At 38.4% G+C, this 24,367-nt stretch overlaps 1 long non-coding RNA gene and 1 other non-coding gene across 2 annotated transcripts; both read right to left on the bottom strand.

Annotated features, from left to right (window-relative positions):
* Positions 1-1,644: 1,644 nt before the first annotated feature.
* On the bottom strand, positions 1,645-23,760 carry LOC134299958 (uncharacterized). Its single transcript, XR_010007213.1, has 3 exons — positions 22,742-23,760; positions 5,458-5,523; positions 1,645-4,891 (listed from the first exon to the last, which is right to left on the bottom strand). It is a non-coding gene; the product is annotated as an uncharacterized LOC134299958 (long non-coding RNA).
* mir187 (microRNA mir-187) lies at positions 5,648-5,734 on the bottom strand. The gene has a single exon (NR_129889.1). It is a non-coding gene; the product is annotated as a microRNA mir-187 (primary transcript).
* Positions 23,761-24,367: the final 607 nt, after the last annotated feature.

Raw genomic sequence — 24,367 nt, 5'->3', positions numbered from 1 at the left:
GCATAACTTGGTGGGCCTAATGAAATCCAGCTCAGAAGCCTGACCAAAGTGAGGGATAATGGGAGTAGTAGTTCATCAACATATGGAGACTCGTACCTCACATATGGAGCCGAGGCTACACATTCATGTCTTACTTTGCACAATTTCCTTGAACTCACATTGAAAACTGTCAGCATAATCCCCCCACTATTTCAAAATCTCATATATGTTTTATCAGCTGTAGAGCACTCAGATCATCTTCAACTGACAACTGTCAACCTTTCTGTTCAATGAAAAAAACGCTTCCCAATCATTTCTTCCTATTGCTCCTCAGTTTTGGTGGCAGTCTCAGGCTTCCTGCCCTTATTTAAAACATTTTACTTGCTCCTTTTTCCAGAGGAAATCTACTCTAAATATATCCCAAGAGCTCATGAAAACATTTGGCATAGTTAATGTAGTTACATATTCAGCAAGAGCCAACAAATACACTAAAGCTAAATTGAAATACTTGCCTACAATACTTCTTCTATCAGAAAGCCTTTGCAGGCATTATTGACCCCTTTCTTGATTTGCAGAGTGAATTTGAACAACACTTCAGAGTTCTTTCCTAGATTGCTACAAGATGAAAAATGTCCAAAATAAAATAGTTGCTGAGCTTCAAATGCTGCTTTTTAGAAGTCATTGCTATGTGGTCAAAATAACTAGATCTGGTCTGATCTTGGATGCTAAGTAAAGTTAGTGCTGGTTAATACTTGGATGAGAGATACCCAATCAATACCTATATAGGTTATATTTAAGGGGAAGGGTTTGGTAAAACCCTATGAAAATCATCGTAAGTAGACAGGTGATTTGAAGACACACACATACTTATAATTCCCAGTGAAGCAATAGCAGAAGCTGCAGTGTTGACTTTATTTTGATTCAGTGGATGACTTCATTTATTCAGTCTTATTAATTTTCCACAATATTGAGATCTAAACTGTCTTACAAAAGTTTAAACAAATGCAAATAAATCAATTACACTGAGAGAGAAATAACAAAGTTACAGCATTATTGCAATTAAATTCATTAAAACATACAACTCTAATTATTCCATAGCTTTGAGCTGTGGCAGTGATATTAAATTGCATTAACTCTACAGTGTAGATATGTAGAGATTTCAGCTAGGAGCACAGATAAGGAGGTCCTTGCTCGGTGAACTTCTGCTAAAACAGATCAGCCCAGATTGAGAACAAGCACTCTGGGTCGATGGCAACCCTACAGAACTTTATTATAATTTGACCAAATAGGATGCAAATACAAGGAATACATTTCAAAAGGTATAAGCACAAATTCACAGAAAAATAAATGACATTTAATGCAGTTCTAACAGCTAATTCAGACTTTTTACCCCCTCTTCTGATTAGCTGAAGAGAGGCAGGCTGGGATCCACACTGGGAGTGGCTGTGAGTTCCTCTGCCATCACAGCCTGCAGGAGGATATTCCCGTGGTGGAAAGAAAGACAGTTGGTAGTTGGCTAGTTTAAAAGACCAATCTGTTGTGGAGACGCCGCTGGAAGGGTGCAAATTTGGAGGAAGTGATGATGTGGACATGCAGGTGGATCTTTGCTTAACTCGTGTCCAATTCTGTGTGGGACAAAGAATGTAAGAGTCTAAAATGAAATGTGGTAGTTCCAGACAATCAGGGGCTTGGCTGCCCATTCAGAAAGTTAATTAATTTAGGTTTGCTGTGCCCCCTCTTCCGTAGGAGCGGCATACTCCCAATGGACAAATATTCTGAGCTCATCATGGTGACAAAGGGGATCATCTGTCTGCATACACACACACACACACACACACACACACACACAAAGGTTTTGATATTTATCTGACTTGGGAAATAGCTGGAGGGACCCTGGCTATGATCTCCGTTCTCAAGGGATTATACAAGGGCACAGAGAGGCAGCTGCCTTCTAGATATATTTTGATACATTTGATACGGATTATACATTTAAGAATTGACACAATACATAAACAATAAAAGTCACACATAAAATATTAAATTGATACATTTATTGAAGGGTTAGATTTTATAGTTTTAGGGTACAGCTGCTGCTAGGTCCATCCTTGAGCCTCTAGCGCAGGCATGGGCAAACATTTTTTTTTTTGCCCTGGCTGAGCAGACCGGGCCGGAAGGGAAGGGGGGCATTTGCACACTGGATGGGGTGGGCCCACGAGGGATAGGGCATGGGGGTGGGCAGGGCCATGAGGAGGGGGGGAGGGCAGGTCCTGGGTCATCCTCAGGTTGTCCTTCCAACATAAGGACTGGGATGCTTGCCCCATCCCATCCTTATGCTGGGAGGAAGGCGGGACATGCAGTGACTGCCCCAATCCTCCTCCCCAGATCCTCAGGCTGTTCTCTTGGCATTATTCCAGGAAGCAGGTGACACGGGTAGTGGATGGGGCCATTTGCACCGTCCTTATGCCAGGAAGAGGGCAAGAGGGCTCTCAGCTGCTGTATATCTTCCTCCCCCATCTTTTTGGCATAAGGACATAGAGAGTCACTGTGTCCTTGTGCCAAGAGGACAGGAAAAATGAGGAGGGCCTGAGGTACGTGCCCAGGGGGCCACATCCGCCCCCCAAGCCTTAGTTTGTCCATGCCTGCTCTAGCGGCTTCAATATTAACTTTGGTACCACAGAAAATGCTTTTAAAATAAAGAAAATAATATCTCTTGCTTGGAGTTTCTTTATGATCTATAAATCTATTGGGAGGGGAGTGTCATGGTTCGACAACAGATACATCCCAGCCTGTATTTGGAAGATGTCAAATAATCTGCAACACCTTTTTGTCTAATCTACATTGACATAATTTCTTGAAATATAACAAGAGGATAAATGAATATGCCAGTCAGGATGGTTTCAGACTGGGGTAGTCATTAAACTGGTTTTCTAGAATAACATTGAGATTGTTTGAGTCTGATCATCTTTGTAGTAAGGAAAAAATATTTTTAACTTCCTCTTCTGCAATGTACTCACAGGTTTGGCTCCTGGATATGAGCAAGTGTGTCATTTCAGTGGCTTTTTGGAAATATTATTTCTAAAATCTGCCCTTGCAAAGAGTAAAATGAAATAATAATAATAATAATAATAATAATAATAATAATAATAATAATAATAATAATAATAATAATACCTTATTTATAACCCACCTCCATCTACCCGAGGGGACTCGGAGCGGTTCACATGGGGACCAAGCCCAAAAATCAACAATAAAAGCAGAACACAATAACAACATATATAATTAAAACAATAATAAAAGCTGCATAAAATACATCAACAGGTATCAGAACAAAAGGTGGAACTATTAAAATTGCACGGGAAGGCACTTATTTATTCAGTTTTTATGATGTTCTTCCCTTCAAAAAGTATATAAAACACAGTAGAGTCTCACTTATCCAACATAAACGGGCCGGCAGAACGTTGGATAAGCGAATATGTTGGATAATAAGGAGAGATTAAGGAAAATCCTATTAAACATCAAATTAAATTATGATTTTACAAATTAAGCACCAAAACATCATGTTATACATCAAATTTAACAGAAAAAGTAGTTCAATACACAGTAATGCTATGTAGTAATTACTGTATTTACAAATTTAGCACCAAAATGTCACAATGTATTGAAAACATTGACTACAAAAATGCATTGGATAATCCAGAATGCTGGATAAGTGAGTGTTGGATAAGTGAGACTCTACTGTATGTATATTTTGGGAAAAAGCATTTCAAAATATTTATACATATATTAAGGGAAACTGTTTGCTAATGAATGGTCAATGAGGAATAGAAGGTTTGAATAGAACTGGATATATTAGAATGGTATTTTCTCTAAAGTTATTTAGAATTCACAAATTAATGCAGAACCGGTATTGAAAGGGTTTATGACAGAAATAAATTAGAAAGCAAATTGAAGTAAAAGGAACGGTCATTCATGGTCCCCACATCCTATAGTGGACCCCTAGACCAAGATCTTAGGTGCTACGATTAAGGGCAGCTTGATGCTCAACAGGATTTGGGATAATATGTTTAAATGATAATGAAAAAAGTAATATATTTATTAAAAAGGAACTATATGTATTTGCATAATAAAACATTATAATAATATCAAAAATAGCAAGTATGTTTTCTAGATCTTGTCCACACATTTTTTTCAGTAAAATCAACTGGCTTTGCGAAATCATTTCTGATGTACAAAATTGCAAGATGATTCAATCTCTCTTGACTTTATTTTCAATTAATTTGCCAGTCTTCTGAACGATCTTTCAGTTTAAGAAAGTTAACTGGTGCTGTACAAAACAGTTTATGATGAGACCGATATTGGCACATAGCTTGCAGGTTTTTTTGTCATAAATTGCATTCAGAAATCTAACCAAGCTTCTTTCAATGCTGAAAACTATATTTATGAATACTATTAAGGTGAAAGATTTTGTGCAGTAAGTTTCTGATTCATCTTTCTCATGTGTATTTAAAAGTTTTTATATTGTCAAAATATAACTTTATATGTCTTTTAAAAACTAATACTGTATAAATTACATTTTTAAAAAGTTTTTCTGATTTTGCTTTTGCACCAGGCCCCCCTCAGCTGTTCCTATTGGATCCTAGTTGTTGTATTGGGAATTACAACATTCGAAAATAACCATTCAAAAATAAAACTAATGTTTGATTTTTGAAATTTACAATTCACATTCTGAATGACAAAATTAGTAATCTGAAACAGATTTCAAATCCTTCTTTTAAAAGAGTTATTTTTTAAAAATGCATATGAAGTGATGGCCGATCTACATGGAGGGAGAGAGATCCAAAGCCTACCCTGTTCGCTGAGAAATACGATCTTTTTCATGCTTTATCCAGACAAAAATTGAAACTATTGATGTCTAAAATATAAATAGATATCTTTTAAGACAGCACAACTCTTCTTAGCCACCCCCCAAAAAGCACTTCGATGCTTTTGCTCCACAATCTTTTTCTCTCCCTAACTTTGCAATAGAGACTCAAAAGACACTGTCAAAGATTGTTCTGCTTCTTACAGTATCCCCTTAAAAAAACCAGCCAGAAGGTTTGAGCAAGCTGGTCTACTTGACAGTCTAATGGTATGCTTCAATATGGTTTGTTTTGTTCTTTGCTTAAACTTGTTGGAGTTTTGCTTCCCCATTCACCTATACCTTAATTTGCCTAACATTTTCACCATGTGAAATTTCTGTTTTGTTAGCAAGCTATTGTTATACCCATCAACTGCACCTTGAGATAAACTAGTTCTTTGATATATTATTTATTTAATTTTAATCAGTTTAATTAATCCATGGAAGTATAATAAACCAACTAAACATTCTTTTAATAAATTCTTGAACCTAAGCAAGACAAGAACATATGCTATGGAAAATAGAAACACATATATATGAAAAATTGAGGAGCAGTGGGGAATAAAATGAAGAAATATTACCTGAGGAACACATAATGCTTCAGTCTGTTTTCTCATTTAGCTTCGAATTCAGAGTCAAGGCAAAACCTACAAACATAAAATGAAATAGCAGCCAGATTTGCCATCATGTTATTAAAGCTATTCAGCAACTTCCCATTTCCTTGGGTGTCTTGCCTCTTCCACTTTTCTTCCATATCTTTGGATGTCCTGCTGCCAAGATGTGCCCCTCTGGCTGCAACACAAGACACGAGGGTCCAAGAAAGCGCCCATGTTCTGTGTTGTAGCCAAAGGTCTCACAAGAATTCATAAAAAAGTTGTGTTTGCAGGTTGCCTTGCCTTGGGCATTCAAGTTTATTTTTTGTCGGGAGAAAGGAGGTGTGCCAGAGCCAGTTGTTTCTGCCAACTGTAAAGGGTGTTCAATGACATAATGTTTGAAAAGGCAATTCAATCAACTTCCGGTGCAATCTTGGAAGAATTAAGTCCTATAACAGGTTTGAGCACTTTCCTTGAGGCCAAGGCTGGCAATGCACAATGCTTTTGAGCAGAATTTATATTTTGCTGTGCTTCAGCTCAAAGTAATCTCTTATATGAACTCACTGGTTGGCAAAGGAAACCCTCATGTCACACCCCAATCTACACTATTTCCAATGAGGAAGGATAATGCTAGTGTACGTTACTAATATGAGATTTACTGAATGATCTATTTGAAGGGATTTGACATTTTAAATGTGCTTTAATGCTAAGGATGGCAGTAATGATACCCCATTGAGAATCAGTCCCCTTGCTCAAACTTGCTTGTGCAAATGGTCCTTAATTTTCGTGCGTTAAGTACAAGCTGATATAGGAGATGAATAACTCTGAGGACCTATCTGGGTACATGTGACAACTCTAAGGACCTCATCATAAAGACCCATGGATTTGCTCCATATTGGGGTGAATTTGCCACATATTGGGGAGCCAGCATTGCCTGGCTTACTGTGCTCCCTTCCCATGGGGGAAACATTGCTTCCTGGCTTCCCCCATTGCTGGAAAGGCAACATGGGAAGGCTCCCGTGTTGCCACGGCGGTGGCATGCACTGCTTCCTCTCCCTTTTCACCATGGAGCTTGGCTGGAAATGTCTATGCATCATGGGAAGGGTCCCATGCTGAAAGTTGAAGGGAAGCAACGTATGACGGGCAAATCGGCCTGTGTGATGAGGTGGTAAGTAAGTAAGTAAGTAACTTTATTTTTCTATCCCGCCACCATCTCCTGGCTGGGACTTGGGGCAGCTAACATGGGACAAAAGCCTGAAAATACAAACAGGTAAAACAGTTAAAACATGTTACAATAAAAATACAGTAAAACCGACAATTACCTTAAGCAAACAATGCAATAGACCATCAAAACTCAGTTAACAATTAAAATAAAATAAAAATAAAATAGAATAATGGATCAACCAGGTTGGTGGAGGGGACAGAATGGAGGGGCCACTTGAACTAAAGTGCAAAATTATAGTTCTAAAGTGCTTTGGGGTCAAGGACAAAGTGCAAATGAACTTCACATACTGGTATTGTTCCTTCAATTTCCAAACATGCCAGATAGGAGAGATTTTGTAAGTAATGACAAGTGGAATGTCCCTTCAGATCTCAATCTTCAGTGCAGCAACATTGTGGGCTGAAAGGGTGGAACAGAGGAGATGAGGTGGGAAATGGATCCAATGTATGCGGCACTTTATCAGAGCTAGTGTGCATAACTTTGCAGAGAGTGAAACACTGAATTTTTTTCACAACAGCACTCTTTTTTTGCTGTATTCATATTCCCTTGGTAACTTTGCTCCCCTTTTAAATGCCTAAACAGCTCTAGATTTCCAAGTACTTAAACTACTGCAATGCTAGAAATTTGGAGCCTGAAAGAACATTTTATTTGGGATGGGCATGATCTCATTTTTCTGAATGGGACTCATGTTATAAAGAGTTTCACTGGTGTTTATAGATAGTGCAGCATTGCTCAAGTTGAAATACTGGCCTTGAACTCCTAGCTCCCTCTTTCTGTAATTGTTGTGCACAAAGTGAATATCTAGGAGCTATCTCTATCAAGCCGTGACCTTATAGATTAATTAAGAATATTCACAGTAACAGAAGAACCTGTAAACATGATTTGAATCATGACACACTATTAATCCATCAAAATGTTCATACCAAATTATTTTCCCCATCACATCCTCAACTCTGGAGACAAATTATTGCTAACTAAACATTCAGAAGTATTGGAAAATGCATTTGAAGAAACACTTATTTGTACTTCATATCCTGGGAGATCTCCAACTATTTCCCAATGGAACAAGATGCAGCAAAAGGTTTTTTTTCCCCATGAATATCTACCCAGCAAATTGCTATACATTACATTAAAGATTTTTCAAACACCAATATAAAATACAAAATGATAGCTCTCTCTCTCTCTCCCATAGATCCCTATGAATTTATGGCAGAAATACTTATCTGCTGGCCCTGAATTTTGACATTTTTTTCAGCGTGGTCCTTTTGCTGGTTTACCATTTGGTTCCTTCAGATATATGCCTTTCTCTGGATCTACACTGCCATGTAATCTAGATTATCCAAGTGGATGATATGAGTCAATACTGCTATATAATGCAGTTCAAAGCAGATAATCTGGATTTTATATGGCAGTGTAGTTACAGCGTAAAAGACAGAATCCTTAGCTGCCATTTTGGTGAAGGTGACCTGCTATAATGTCTACAATGATAACTGAAAATGTATGTGTTGAGAAAATTAAACAAAGTTTGCTCAAAGCACACTAGGACAAATGACTAGCGTGATTGCTTTCAGTTCATTGTTTTTATTTCTTATCTATCTTAAATACAAAGAAATTGCAACATTTCAAAGCTTTTAGCTTTGTTAATTTACAGTGTTATCTTGCATTAAATAAAGTCAAGAACAAATTTAAGGAGAACAAATTTAGAAACACCCAGATATGTGCATGAATGCTCATACACTTGCTCTCACACACAATACTGAACAGGATAAAGCAAATGCCTTTTTTAAAGCACTTGAATGACTTTCATGTTTCCGCAGTTTAGATCCTGAGTCTCTCGGGAACTTAAAGGAGGGATTATTATAGCAGGTGATGGAGCTTGCATCAAAAAGGATAGATTTATAATCATGCATATGCTAAAGATAGATGCCACCGATTTCAAATGCTGATATATTCTCTTGTAATAGATGGAAAGGAAAAAATAGAACTATATCATTTGCAAAAATGTTTCATTACGCATATTACAGCAGAGAATAAATGAGAAAAAAATCAATGACAAAACAAACCTCTATTCTGTTGCAATACAAAAGAGAGAGAAAGAGAGATTGAAGACATTAAAATCTGAAATGTTAAGGTCTACAAATACAGTAGAGTCTCACTTATTCAACATAAACAGGCCGGCAGAATGTTGGATAAGCAAATATGTTGGATAATAAGGAGGCATTAAGGAAAAGCCTATTAAACATCAAATTAGGTTATGATTTTACAAATTAAGCACTAAAACATCATGTTATACAACAAATTTGACAGAAAAAGTAGTTCAATACGCAGTAATATTATGTTGTAATTACTGTATTTACGAATTTAGCACCAAAATATCACGATGTATTGAAAACATTGACTACAAAAATGTGTTGGATAATCCAGAACGTTGGATAAGCGAGTGTTGGATAAGTGAGGCTCTACTGTATTATGTGCAATAATGTGTTTCTTTAGGTCTTTTCAGGCTTAGAATCTATGAAAATATATTTCCAGAATTTTAGATAATGTTTTGGAGAATGACTGAAGTAATATTCTTTATGAATTAAAGGAAACGAAATCAAATCTCTTCAAAATTATCTATTCTAGGGATTAGCATTTCAACCCAGAAGACATGGCACTCAATGCAGGTGATGGACTAGCCCATAACTACTGCAGCTGAACAGTTTATACAACTCTCATAGGCCCCTCCTATACTGACATATAATCTAGATCAAAGCAGATAATCCACATTATCTGCTTTGAACGGGATTATATGAGTCTACACTGTCATATAATCCAGTTCAAAGCAGATAATCTGGATTTTTATTGGCAGTGTAAGGCCCTTCTAGACAGGCCCTATATCCCAGAATCAAATCCCAGGTTTTCTGTTTATCCTAGATTATCTGGCAGTGGGGACTCATATGATCCAGGTTAAAGCAGAAAACCTGGGATCAGATCCTGGGATATAGGGCCTGTCTGGAAGGGCCTGTAGACAGTTGTTTATCTGATCTCAACCATTAATAATGTATAAACTTTGCCTTCGAGACCAGATTGTTAAGGGACCAAAAATGTTATTTCTTGCTCCCTGCCATCCTCATATGGTCGTCTTTCATTACGATCATCTGCCCCGTTGAGGGACTTGGCCAGTTGGCCGTATCCTAAGAAGGGCAATTCAAATCTTCACATTTAACCTTGTACACAGACAAGTACCTTTTAGACTTTAGTGCAAAGTCTGAATTGCAGGAGTAGTAACACAGATTTCCCACAACACTCCCAAGCTGATACCTAGCAAAATATTCAGTATTGTGCTTTATGGTGTTGAATTCTGCTAGGAGTCTAGTAAACCAACACAGATCTACAGTAAGCATTGCCAGTAGTTAGGGACTTCAGTAAGCATTGCCAGTAGTTAGGGTTTTCAAAATCTTTCAGCCACAGAGCCCTTTTTGAAGCAAAAGTTTCCCATGGAGCCCCAATAAATGTTTATATATACGGCCAGGTTTTGAGGCTGCAAGACTATTCACTGCTATTCCACCTAGCCAACAAAGCATTTCTATGCCTGGCTGTGTTATACCTAGGGGAATCCTTGTTTGGCGAGTTGGAGTAGCACCCTCAATCAAATTTGAAGCCTGGCTATTTGCTTTGTAGGGGAATCCTTGTTTGGCCACCCCGAGTCCCTCTGGGGAGATGATGGTGGAGTATAAATAAACATTTATTATTAATTTATTATTATGAGATGGTGACTATTTTGCAATGAAATATGGTATTTTTTGTTATTATTTTCCATATGAACCTTCTTCCTCTTATTTTTCATGTTCACGGTTTCCCCTTTTTCCCTTTGTTTCCACCGATATTGTTCAAGTGTCTGAGCACTGTCTCCCAAAGCACTTGAATTATTCTCAACTTAAGAACGGAAAATGGAGAAAATGGAGTGTCAGTGGACAACAAAAGAAATTTAAAGATGGGCTTAAAGCTAACCTAAAAATGTGGTATAAACACCAAGAATTGGGAAGCTCTGGCACTTGAGTGTTGTAACTGTGCCATGGATTTAGAAGAGGCACGAATAGAGGGAGAAAGGAAGAAATATGCCAAGAGGAAGGAACATCAAGCAAAACTTTGTCATGGCCACCTTCCATCTGGAAATCTATGTCCTCAATGTGAGACTAGGAATAGGTCTTCATCGTATTTATGGACCCACTGCCAAGACTCTCCCTCTGGAAGACCATAATACTGATTCTCCCATCCCTCTTCACTTGCTCCAATGTTCTTCTCCAGTTTCACATTTTTTCCATCTTCCTTGATTCCAAACATACCGATCTCCAGTGTGTTTTTCTTTCTTCGTTCTTCTGACCATTCTTTCTTGATAGATGATTATTTAGCTCCCACTTCTCTAGTGCCAGCTTTTGTTGCCACCTCCCCCTCACAACACACATATATGCTGCTTCATGTGACTCCTCCTTTAATATACCCAGCTCTTACCAATTCCACCCACCAACACCCCTTGGGGGGCATGGATTGGCCTGAGGTAGCAAACCCAGACATGTTGCTATGGCAGTCGCATTAAGTGTGTTTAGTGCTGGGTTCCTGGAAACTCAGCAGAGAAGAGGCAAAGTGGAAAGGAGCGGAAACGAATGGCAGTCCATGCCAGGAGCAACAGCATTTGGCAGCATTACTCTGAAGGAGTAATCATCACATAAAGCTTGATGAGGGAGGAATCATCACAGAAGAACAGAGGGATGGAGCAACCCCTCATGCTGTCCTATCCATCTTGTATCTATAGGTCTCAATATACAGAACAGTCCCATCAGACATACACATGTAGGGACCCAATCTCTGCTCACTTGTTATGTAATAGGTTCTGCTTCCCCTGCACTCTCTGACATTTAGAAATTCAGTGTGTGTGTTTTATGAAGCTAGCCATGGCTTTTGCAATCAGACTGAAAATTCCCCCCCCCCCCCCCTTTTTAGGTTACATTTGCTGCACTGATCTAGATCCCCATAGAAATATGACCATTATAATATCTGGGAGGAACAGCAGTAGCACTTGTAAAAGATGAAAGATTGGAGATAAATAGGGAGTCAAGCCGCTTTCTTCAAAAACCCTCCTTTACATACTGGAGCCTATTTTACTCTGCTTATTTCCCTTGAACAATTATAATAATAACATTTTCCCCATGTGGCCATATGCCCGAAGCAAATGAGATGCTGAGAAGACCTGAATTGAAATCTGATTGGAACTATAAACCCTAGCCTGAATAAGCATGTCAAGAGTATAAGATTACCAAGGCAACAAGAATTAGAAAACAGAATGTATTGCATGTTTATAATTTATTTAATATTTTTAAAAATTTAGACCAAAAGTGTAAGTTCTCAGGGTGTTACAGGCGGAGTATCCCTTATCTGAAATGCTTCAGAGATCAGAAGTATTTTTGGATTATTCTGGATTTGGGAATAGCTATATCTGCATATATGTGCATAATGACATATCCTGGGGTTGGGACCCGAGTCTAAACGCAAAATATATTATGTTTCATACACACCTTATGCACATACCCTAAAGATACAGTATTTTTATACAGTATTAAAAAATAATTTTGTGCATGAAACATATTGAACCATCAGAAAGCAAAGGTGTCGCCATCACAGGCTCCCATGTGGACAATTCTGGATTGTGGCATTCCCTATAAAGAATGCTTAATATATATATATACCAAGAAAATAAAACCAGTTTTCCACATTTTGTCATATTGAAATGTCCATCTCACTCCATGCCCAGGAAGTCCACATGGTTACATCTATCTTATTTTTCTATCATATTTGTATTCTGACATTTCTTAAATGAATCATAAGGCAGTTTAAATGTCCATCACCCTTTATAATACCAGAAATTGTCTCTCTTCAAATGTCCTCTAACATTTTTGACATACATTATAATTTAAGAATTCTGAAAAATCTTTTCCAAACCAAATGTGATCTGCTTTTTTTAAAAAAGCAGACTTCACAATAGTCTTCATTAGTATCTAACAGTATAGAATTTTTTTTAAAAAAAATGAGACTGAAGCCACTTACTTTTGTTGTGGGCTTGTTGTCTGATTCCTATCAGAGAGCAACGGTGGTCCACGCTCTTGTCTATATATATAAAAGAGTGATGGCATCAGGGCAGCGGACAAAACAACAAAACTACAGGCCCCCCAACCTCGAAATTTGACAACACAACCCATCATTCACGGCTCTAGGTTGATACAACAAAAAAGAAAAGAAAAATAAAGTCCTAATTACAGGGAGAGGAATAATAGTTTTTATCCAATTGCTGCCAGTTTGAAGGCTAAGCTCCGCCCACTTGGTCTCCTAGCAACCTCCTCAGCCCAGGGGACAGACACAGTTAGGCCTCACTTAGGCCTTTTCCACAGATTATCTAATTTGCACTGGATCATATGGCAGTGTAGACTCAAGGCCCTTTCACACAGCTATATAACCCATTTAGAATCTTATATTATCTGCTTTGAACTGGATTATCTTGACTCCACACTGCCATATAATCCACTTCAGTGTGCATACTAAACATAAAGACAACCATACAACAGACATTCAATACCACCACTACCTCAACAATTTCTCACCAACACCACCAGACAACACCACAGCAATGCGTGGCTGGGCACAGCTAGTTACATCTAAAATAGAATACTGCAACGTATTGTATGTGGGGTTGCCTTTGAAGACTGTTTGGAAGCTTCAAATAGTCTAATGAGACAGCTAGGTTAATAAATAGGGCGGCGTATAGGGATTACACAACTCCCAAGTTGCATCAGGTCCACTGGTAGTCAGTTAGCTACTGAGCACAATTCAAAGTGCTGGCTTTGGCCTCTAAAGTGTTGTGACTCAGCCTTTATTTGACTCTGATGAGGATTCTGGAATGCAGTTTCAAGATGATGGGATTCAGGTTCAGGATGAGTTTCAAGATGACTCTGATGGAAATTATGGGATTCAGGTGCAGAGTGTTCCTGCTGTGGGAGATGAGGAGCAGGGAGGCTTTCCCACAGGAAGAAATGATGAAGAAATGGTTTTCAGGTGCAAGAAGCAGAAAGAGAGAGTAGCTACCAGCCTCAGCCTGATAACACTAATGAGCCCTGTGGCCTTGAAAGCGATGAGGCCACTTCTCTACATCGGGCTAGTCGTTTGGAATTTAGAGTTTCTTTTATACAAATGGATAACTTAACTCAAAAAATAAGAGAAGGGAAAAATAGAACAGACTGGACCAGTTTCTTAGAATTCATTAAAAAAAAAGGAATGGACTTGACTGATATATGAGATTCTTTTTCAGACTATTATTTTCTTTTTGGAAGCTCAAGTAGAGAGAGATCCAGAAAATACAAACCTTCAAAAGAACAAAAGGTGATATCCTAAAGCGCTGTTGGGAAGTCTTTCACCACTCCCCCTCCTCTTTTTTTCTTCTTTTTTTTTTGAGCCTATCCCCTACCAACTCACAGGTTTGGTTGTTTTTTGATTTTTTTGCTTCGTTTTTTGTTTTTGTTTTCTCTTTCTCTCTCTCTTTTCCAACTATGTCTTTACTATTTTTTAATTGTTCTCTCACTATTGCTGTACCTATGATTATCAAAAGAAATTAAAATTATTCAACAAAATAAATAAATAGTTACAAGTTGTTACATGTTGTAACAAAGTAGCTACTATAGAATGTATGTTTATAGCCCACCTTTACAACAATAAAGCCATTTCGGCTGTCCTCACTACTTCATAGATCCAACTGAAAGAGAGTTAGTGGCTGAAGACTACTTAGTTTCATGATTTCCTGCATGTTGAAAGTGAATTGCCCAATCATGCTTTAATTTTATATCAAATCAACATATTTCAAAATCCAATTTATAGTCACCTGGCCTATGGTTTAATAATTCAGACATATGGCTCTTTCTTCTTCATTGCAATTTACAGGGCAAGTAAAATTAAACAGATCGTAATATGTTTAATCAAACACAACTTGGTATTAATCCCAAAACCTGTATTTTGCAGAATGGAATTTTAATTACTCCAGATATTTGCGTAGATGTCTATTAAATGTTTTTTTTTAGCAGACAGGAAATTGTTCCAAAATAGTGAGTTGGTTGAAGATTAGGTTGTTGTGAACTGTATTGGGTTTAGGGTTTATATATATATATATATATATATATATATATATATATATATATATATATATATATAGTTTTTCACGAGGAGGTCTTTACTCCATGTGGATTAAATGTTTCCATAACTTATTAAAGTCCCTTACATCTCATCGCTTCTCTGCAGTAAACTAGGTCATTTAAGTATTTTATGATGGTTAGAAATGGGATGGAGGTGAGAGAAAATAATTCTACCGAGTCTGCTAATGTTAAAAACCCCTTAACCCAATTCATCCCACTGGAACCACTTTTGAATAAGTGATTTGGTTCTTGAGACTGAAAGCTTGTAATTCCCCACCTTCATCAGGCTTATAAAATGCAAGATGTTTTGCAAAGATCCAAGGGAATAGAGCTTGGCAACCGAACCAGCTGGGTAAAATTTACTGGCTTTTTAAACTTCTCCACCTTTAATTAACATACATTTTTAGAAACCCTTAGACAGAAATTACAAATTAAATCCACCACTTTAGGTTTTTTTTTTAAAAAAATACCATAATACTGGAGGCTAGGAAGCATGTGATATACTGTAATATGGGTTTTCTCCTCTTCTGACACATGCTGTGAATAAAATTGTAGGACTCAGTGGATGTGGCAGTTTCTCAAATATCACTCCACACTGAACAATAAGCACCTATTCTCCAGACTGAGCTGAAAGTTTGTATTGCAACTATTTTTACAACTGGCTCAACTTAAATTATTTCACCTAGAGATCTCCAGCACAAGAAACAAGCAGACTCAATACTTCCTTTGATGAGAAAAACAACTCACTATTTTTTGTACGGAGATCATTGTAGCAATATTGTTCCTTTACTATAATTAGCTATATTTTATTCCAGGCATCTCATTTTCAAAAGACATGTAAAATAATCTATGAGGACAGGACATACATAATCATTGTTTTTATAAGATATCTTGTTACCTTGACTGAACCAAATAACAACATCAAAAAAGAGAACAGAAGTTTATGTTATGAATTTAGAGAATGGTTATAATGAAAAATGAATGCAATAAGAAACAGAGCTGGGCAATTCCCTGCTTCTGCAGTAAAAAGCAATAAAAAGAATACATATTACAACAACAACCCCTTCGGTTTAAGGCATTTACTACCAAACTTTGGTCCACCAGATGATTAGGACTTCAACTCTCAGAGGCACCAGCCATCTTAGCCAATGATTAGGAGTGACACCTGACTTGAAAAAGGTACATGTGAAAGGGATCTGGGAATTTTAGTACACCACAAGCTGAACATGAGTCAGCACTATGATACAGCAACTAATAAAATCCAATGGAATTCTAGATGGCATCAATGGAAGCATAGTTTTAAGATCATGGGAAGTCATAGTCCAACTCTATTCTGCTTTGGAATATTGTGTTCTGTTCAGGGAATTACAATTCAAGAACGATATTGACAAGCTGGAATGTGTCCAGAGGAGGGTGGCCATTTGGCCAGAAGCTCGGAACCCAAGCCTAATGAGAAATGGCTGAGGGACCTATGTATGTTTAGTTCAGAGGAAAAAAGTCTGAAAGGGGACATGATAGCCATTTTTAAATATCTGAAAGTATGTCACACTGATAAGGAGGAAGCTTGTTTTCTGCGGCTATGAAAACGAGGACACAGGACAATAGATTCAAATTTCAGGAAAAAAGATTCCACCTAAACATTAGGAAGAACTTCCTAACAGTAAGAGCTGATCGGCAGTGGAATATGCCGCCTGGGAGTGTGGTGGAGTCTCCTTCTCTGGAGGTTTTTTTAGCAGAAACTGGATGGTCATCTATCTGGGGTGCTTTGTGCTTTTCCTGCATGGCTGGGGATTGAATGGGATGGCCCTTATGGTCTCTTCCAACTTGTGATTCTGAGTTTGTGTGACTTGTCCAAGTGAATGTATTTGGTGTCCATGACTGAGAGGGGAATTGATTTCTAGGACCCCATCAGATGGGCAGAGGGAAACACCTTATTTGTTCCCTATCACCTTTCCCCATCTTGCATCCCATCATTTCTTGTGGTTTTCCCACTTCTCGTTTACTGCAGTTAGGAGTCGGGTAGCACGTGACTCCTGAAAATTGAGTTTTCTCTCCATTTTCAGATACTGGCAACACAGATTCCCATGGGCAGTCAACAGAAGTGGCTGTGCGTCATGGGATGGTCTCCATACGACTCCTTTGCCAACATCTGAAAAAGGTCAGAAGACACAGAGAAAATTGCACCTGATTTCCAGAATTGTAGTCCAATGTTCAAACCACTGCACCATGCTTACTCTTCTCAAATGTGTTATTTAAGTAATATGGGCATAGAATGGTGTCTTATACTGTGCTTAATTCTAGCTATAACTACTCTGAAACTGGATGCAAGTCAGTAACAAAGAAATGCACCAATGCCTCAGATTTGATTTTTCTCTATATAATATATATATAAAGTCAGTGTTTGTATGTGGGTATAAATGTATGTATATATCTGTGTATGCAGCAGCTTTCTGATTGGCTGCCACTTTCACAGGCCACTGCGACCCTCACGAATGACGGATCGACAATGGATCTGGACCAAACTTGGCACACAGACCCAACATAGCCAACTGCGAATACAGATTGGGGGGGGGGAGTCTGGGGGTGATTGTCTTTTAATTCTGGGAGTTGTAGTTCTCCCTTGGAATCTGGGAGTTCTCCTTTATCCAAAGAGCACTGAACTCAGCAGACATTGGGTGACTCAGATGCTCAGACAGAAACAAATTCCATGACAAATTATTTGATATGGAACAAGAATTTGTCTGTCTGTTTTCCCGAGAGATTTGCAGGATTTTTCAGAGGCAACACTGATGGAATCATTCCAGAAATTGAGTGTGATGTATGAAGACGGTCCACATTTTGCAGGCATATAACAGGGTTGGGAGGACATTAGCTTTATAAACAAGCATCTTGGAATGTCTCAGGCCTCAAACACTCTCTGCTTCATTCGAGGAAATGCTGCACTCAGAGAGCTGAGATGGTGTTGTATTTCAGTGTCAATGCTGACTTTTGTGGAGAGGTGGCTGCCAAGGTAGCGGAAATGATCAACATTTTCTAATGTTACACCATTAAGCTGTATTTCTGCCATTGCAGAGGGATTGTCTGGTGCCTTCTGAAAGAGCAGCACTTTGGTTTTCTTGATGTTCAGTGAGAGGCTAAGCTTTTTGTACACTTCTGAAAAGGTATTTAGAGTGGCTTGTAGGTATTTTCTGACTACATTATTATCAACATATTGGAGTTCTATAACATATGTTGTTCTGACTTTGGTTTTAGCTTTCAGTCTTCTGAGGCTAATAGATGCTGTCCGATAGGTGATTTCCATAGCAGCGGGTAGCTTCCCATCAACAAGGTGCAGCATCATAGCGATGAAGATGGAGAATAAGGTTGGGCAATAACATATCCGTTTGACACCTGATTCCACCTTAAAGGAGCCATTGCTGTCTAAAACTGTTGCCATCATGTCATCATGGAGGAGCCGCAGGATGTTCACAAATTTGTCAGGGCAGCCGATTTTTTGCAGGAACATCCAGAAAGCACTGCGATTCACTGTGTCAAATGCCTTTGCAAGGTCAATGAATGCCATGTGCAGAGATTGATTTTGTTCCCTGCATTTTTCTTGGAGCTGCCGTCAGTGAAGATCATATCCATTGTTTCTCTGGAGGGTGGAAGCCATTCTGGGATTCTGGAAGGATGTCTTCTGAGATAAGTAGAAGACAGTTTGCAAGGATTCTTGGGGGGATATTCCCAGCAGAGATTAGAAGAGAGATACCTTGATAGTTTCCAGTCAGTTCTCTCCCCCCCCCCTTTTTTTTTTTTTTAAAGAGTGATGATGATGGCATCTTAGAAGTCTGCTGGGGTTTTCTCAGTAACCCACACTTTTTCAATGAGCTGGTGGAGTTGTTGTATCAGCTCAGGACCACCCTCTTTAAAGATTTCAGCAGGGATCCCATCAGGTCTGCTGGCTTTGTTATTTTTAGTTGGCTGATGGCTTTTCTGACTTCCTCCAAACTAAGCAGGTTGCTCATCCCTTGTTTGTTGTTGAGGGATTTATGAGAGAACCTTTTCAGCCATGTTGGAGCTGTGGTTAAGGAGGTTGCAGTAGTGTCTTTCCAATGTAGTGCAATTTATTTTTTATCCTTCAGAACTCTGGTTTCATCTGATGAACATAGAGGGTGTATGCCATGATTTCTTGGGTCATGAATGACCTTTGTGGCATTAAAGAATCCCTGTGCATCATGGACATTTGCAAAGTGTATGATTTCTTGAGTCTTTTTTATCCACCAGATGTTCTTGAGTTCTGTGGTCCTTCTGTGGACCTGAGCTTTTGTACTGGCATAGATCTTTTTCTTAGCAGCGCAGTTGGTGTCTCTCTGTCATATTTTTAATTGATTTTTCTTATCAGTTAACTGTTGGATCTCGTTATCATTTTCATCAAACCAGTTTTGATTTTTCCAATGGTTTCTTCACAGCCTGTGATGATGGAGATCTTCAATTTATTCCTACGTTCCTCAATATTTTCAGGGTGTTCTATGGGTAGATGATCCTTGAGTGTTGTTTGGAGAAGGGCTCATTTAGAAAGGTATTGAAGTGGTTTTACACCTTATCTTTCTTCCTTGGAGTCTTCATTTCGGGAAAATCTTGATAGCCACCATGGATCGAATTAACCTGTGGTCTGTCCAGCTGTCATCAACACCTGTCATTGCTCTTGTGAGGAGCACATTGCAGTGGTCTCTGAGTCATACAATTATATAGTCTAAGAGGTGCCAATGCTTTGACCGGGAGTGCTTCCATTATGTCTTAAGCTTGTTTTTCTGGCGGAAAAATGTGTTTCTGATGACAAGGCTGTGTTCCGCACATTTGGTGAAAAGCAGGATGCCATTCAGGTTGCTGTTTCCAACCACATATTTTCCTATGGTCGCTGTCCAACTCTCACTTTAAAATCACCCAGGATGATTTTGTCCTCCTTAGGTACCTCTGACAAGATGGTGTCCAACTGAGAGTAAAATGTTTCCTTGATGTCTTCATCAGCATCTAGTGTTGGTGTATAGGCACTTATGATAGATGCCTGTTGGTTTTTGACAAAGTTAATTCAGATGATTGAGAGTCGTTCGTTAATGCTGATGGGTGCTTCGGACAGATGCTTCACCAGGTCATTTCTGATAGCAAATACACTCTATGTATTCTTTGTCCTTCTTCAGGCAATCCCTCCTTTTTCTTTCTTTAACTGTCCCTCTCCTGTTCTCTGGGTCTCCTGAAGTGATGCTATGTTGATGTTAAAGCATCTCAGCTCCCTTGCAACAATAGTAGTTCTGTCAGGGTTTTTGTAGTGTGTGAAATGTTCATTCATTGTTAAAGTGTATGTATGTAAGCATTCCAGTGTTTAAGTGGTTAATTGCATAGAGCCCTGATTTATTGCTAGAAGGGCAAAGCATCAAGACGTAGAAGGAAGATATGTCACAGACTTTGGAATATGGGATGTGTCTTAGTTCACTGATAAGGGCTTCGGTGAGTTGCCATTAATCTCTCTGCCGGAGCGAGATGTGTCCAAGCAGCTCTGGCTGCTTACTTTGTAAAATAGCTGTGTAAATAAAGATATTTAACGGTCAGGATTGGCAGATAAAAACAGCTATGAAATGTTGTTTGTTGGTGCTGCTCAGCAGTCACTAAGTGGCCTGATGGAGGAAAGTACTGGGACAGGAGGCTCAATATATCTGCCTCATATCCATCATCCAAGATGTCATTTTCCTTACAAGTTCTGGTTTCAGGGCATTCACTGTCAGTGTTGTCCAACAATGTCCGTACATTCCATGTTCCAAATTTCATTTTTCTTTTTTGGCTGCAAGATGGTGGCCCCTCTGGACATGGCAGTCAGATTGTGTTTATGACACCTTTTCTATCCCCCTCACCATGTGGGGTGAGCAGAGTGGATCCTAAAAAGGGCTGCTCAGTCATGGAAACAGCTCCTGGACTGCTCAACTGCCTTGGATCTTGAGGTAGAATGACTGAATTCATATCCACCGCCCATGTGCCAGTCTGAGTCTAGGGGTTTTCCAATTTCACAGTCTTGCCCCCCTCACCACTTGCTGATTGCTGCGAGACTTTTGTTGGTTTTGTTTTATTTTTCTTAAAAGATACCTGTGCGTGAATTTTTTAAAATGTGTGGACAGTGCACAGCCAATCAACACACAGTCTTCATAGAATGAGGGTCCCATTCAGTGGCATGGTTAACACAATGATGGTGGCTTCTCATCTTTTGCAGCCTTCTTCTGCCTTCACAGCTGTTGTAACATGTACCATGTTGTCCCCCTTGATTGATTGTCACCTTGTCATGATGAGGGGGCTTGCATTTTCCAATGAATCTGTGGACGTAACCAGCGGGAATCATGTACTCCCAGGAGAAGCAGCAAGGGAGGAACAATCTGAAGACCTCAATGGTGGATGGTTCAGTTTACACAAACTCCATTGCACACACACAATTATTTAAATAATGTCTATAAAATTACTCAGACTATATGTAAAAATCCAAACATTTTGAATAAAGGATACTCAATCTGTACTATCTTATGTAAAGTAGGATATACCGATACTCCATACTGAAGAGAGCAATTTGCAAGGAGGTGTAGATTCTTCTATAAATTGTCTGTTGACTGGTTACCAAGGCATTCCTCAGCTACTGAAAATGGAAAATGCATTAGTTGTCTCTATGAAATAGAAATTCCTATGCCTGCCATTGCTTAATAGTGAGGGAACAATTGCTTATCATAACTCAGAGATAACAGTTCCCTTAGATGTATTAAAATGGCTTTTTAAAAAGACAGCGTAAGTAACGAGTAATCTTGCACTTCAAAACTGACAAATGGTTTTAAAGATTCAAATGGGCTGTTTATCAGTCTGTTCTTTTATTATAGGAGAAAAGAATAAATGCTCTCGGCATAACTTTGCTAGAATGTGAAATGATAGTTAAAGTGCAACACTTTTAAAGCTACCACGCTATGCACACCTAGGAAGAACAGTAAATTTAGGGGGACTTCTATCTATCTATCTATCTACCTACCTACCTACCTACCTACCTACCTACCTATACATGAGATCAGGTTATATTTTCATTGATTGTAATGAGAGTTGCAGCCAGAAACAGGCAAGAGTGTATGAGATTGTTGCCTTAAGCATGCACTCAAAACCAAATAGCAACAATTGTTGTAGGATTTTTTTCTATTCTGCTTCTTCTCTCAATTGGATTATATGCAGAAAGGTGGCAAAACTACGATAGCTTTGTTTATCAACTCTAATATTCTGGTATTTCTTGTTCATCTTTTCCTGAATTCTTCCTTTTTCTGTTTGAACAGATCTTTTGAGCAGTGCCTTCCTTTCTGTATCTTAACCCTTACTTTATTTTAGCTTGTTTCTATTTGTTTATTTGTCAGTGTTTTTTATCCACCCCACAAACCCCCTCAAAATGTTGCTTCCAAAAATGAGAACTAGATTCCTCCTAGTTCCCAACCATGTTTACTTCAAAGTTTATAAAGGAGAAAACATATTCCTCTTTTAAAAAGGAGTTAGAATCAATTTTTTGTAAAATCAGAAAGGGAGCATACTCACACGCCTCTATCAAAAAGCACTGTCAGTAGTATATTATTAGCTGCCATCAAACCATTCATGATAAATTTCTTAGCAATGATAGTGGGGAACATTTAAACATATGACAGTAAATGCAGACTGCTTTCTTATTTCCACCCTTGCAGGGCATTTCCCCTTTATTGTTTTAGCCACCTATAGATAAAACCATTTATCTTTCCAATCTGCTCAGGCTGAACCTCCCTTTGATCTTCCATAAAGTTTAATGCATTCATCTTCTCACCTCTGTCATCTGAAGGCTCTTTGAAATGAAATCCTCTTTGCAGTTCCATTCCCACTACTGCATCCTTGCACTTCTCAATCCTTTCTTGACTATTCAATTTGCAATAAGTTCCAATGAAGATGTATTTTAAAACTTTATGTAGGTTCTTCCACTTGCTGCTTGATTTCCTGGTTGTCTATCAGAGACAGATCCCGATTTGTAAACTGCCCAAGAGATCCTATCTACTCCTCCTTTTCTTTATAAAAGGAGGGATAAATTCATCTGAAGAGTCTTTGCAATTATAGTGGAAAAGTGCATCTCTATTGCCCTCTACTGTCTACAAAGTCAATATCTTTATGCAGTAGATGTTGGTAACATTCATTATTATTAAACTTAAGATCAATAGTGTTGACTATTAAGCAATATAATTCTGATTTTTCTCTTCTCCATTTTGATTAAAAGACATCAGTTTACAATTAGAACTTCCTCCTTAATGATAATATGGACATAAGGGGGAGTAGAAACAGATGGTAGAACAAGTTTGCTCACTTGTTCTAAATAAGAAAACAGACATGTTCACAAAGAAATTATATCATATGTATTCCAGAATACATCTATATAAATAAAAATGTAATATCCATTTGTGGGGACCTCATATCTCCCAAACTACTTCACCAATTGCTACAAAATTTGGACACAATGTAGAATTCAAACTGATGAGTGGTTTAAGGTATCCACATACTTACTATCATAAACCTGTCACACCTGAGACAGGTAAAACCATGCCCCTTAGCAATGGCCAATCACTCTCCTCCTCCCATAGCTACCATCGTAACACATGGTTCCTCCCCTTAGCAACAGCACTAGCAATGGCCAAGCAGTCTCTGCCCTTTAGCAACCGGTGTGGGCAAGGCCGCAAGGGATGGCTAATCCCGTCTCCTTGCCACTCAGTTCGGCTTGGCAAGTTATGCCAAAGGCTCTGTGACCAAGCCATGGAAAGGAGGGAAACTGAGAGTGAAAATCCTTTTCATGAGCCCCAACGAGGTGACCAAGAGATACTACTACCTATTATAATTGTATTATATTTTATTATTATATGTATTATATTATAGTATCATATTATAACTGTATTATATTATAATTATTTTATTATAATTGTCTTACATTATTATTATAATGTATAAGACTATGTTACACTATGATTTTGCTCCTAGGCTTATCAATGTCATTATTTCCTAGGGTTCTATAATAAAACATGGAAAAAGGTTTATTAAGCTGCAAAAAATTGGGTTATTGTGGGACATCCTGCAGCGCGTTATATTATAATAATATTTGTATTGCATTTTTTCCATGTCAAGAGTGACTTGAGAAACTGCAGATTGCTTCTGGTGTGAGAGAACTAGCAGTCTACAAGGATGTTGTCCAGGGGATGCCTGGATGTTTTACCATCCTGTGGGAGGCTTCTCTTTATATACCCGTGGAATGTTCAGGGAGGGAGAAAGAACTCTTTTCTTCTTGAGGCAAGTATGAATGTTGCAATTGGCCAGCTTGATTGGCATTGAATAGCCTTGCAGCTTCAAAACCTGGGGGAATCCTTTGTTGGGAGGTGTTAGCTGGTCCTGATTGTTCCATGTCTGGAATTCCTCT

This window comes from Anolis carolinensis, chromosome 6 (genome assembly GCF_035594765.1).
Source record: "Anolis carolinensis isolate JA03-04 chromosome 6, rAnoCar3.1.pri, whole genome shotgun sequence".
Lineage (NCBI taxonomy): Eukaryota > Metazoa > Chordata > Lepidosauria > Squamata > Dactyloidae > Anolis > Anolis carolinensis.
Note: the sequence above shows the minus strand (reverse complement) of the source record. Positions and strands in the feature narration are given on the sequence as shown.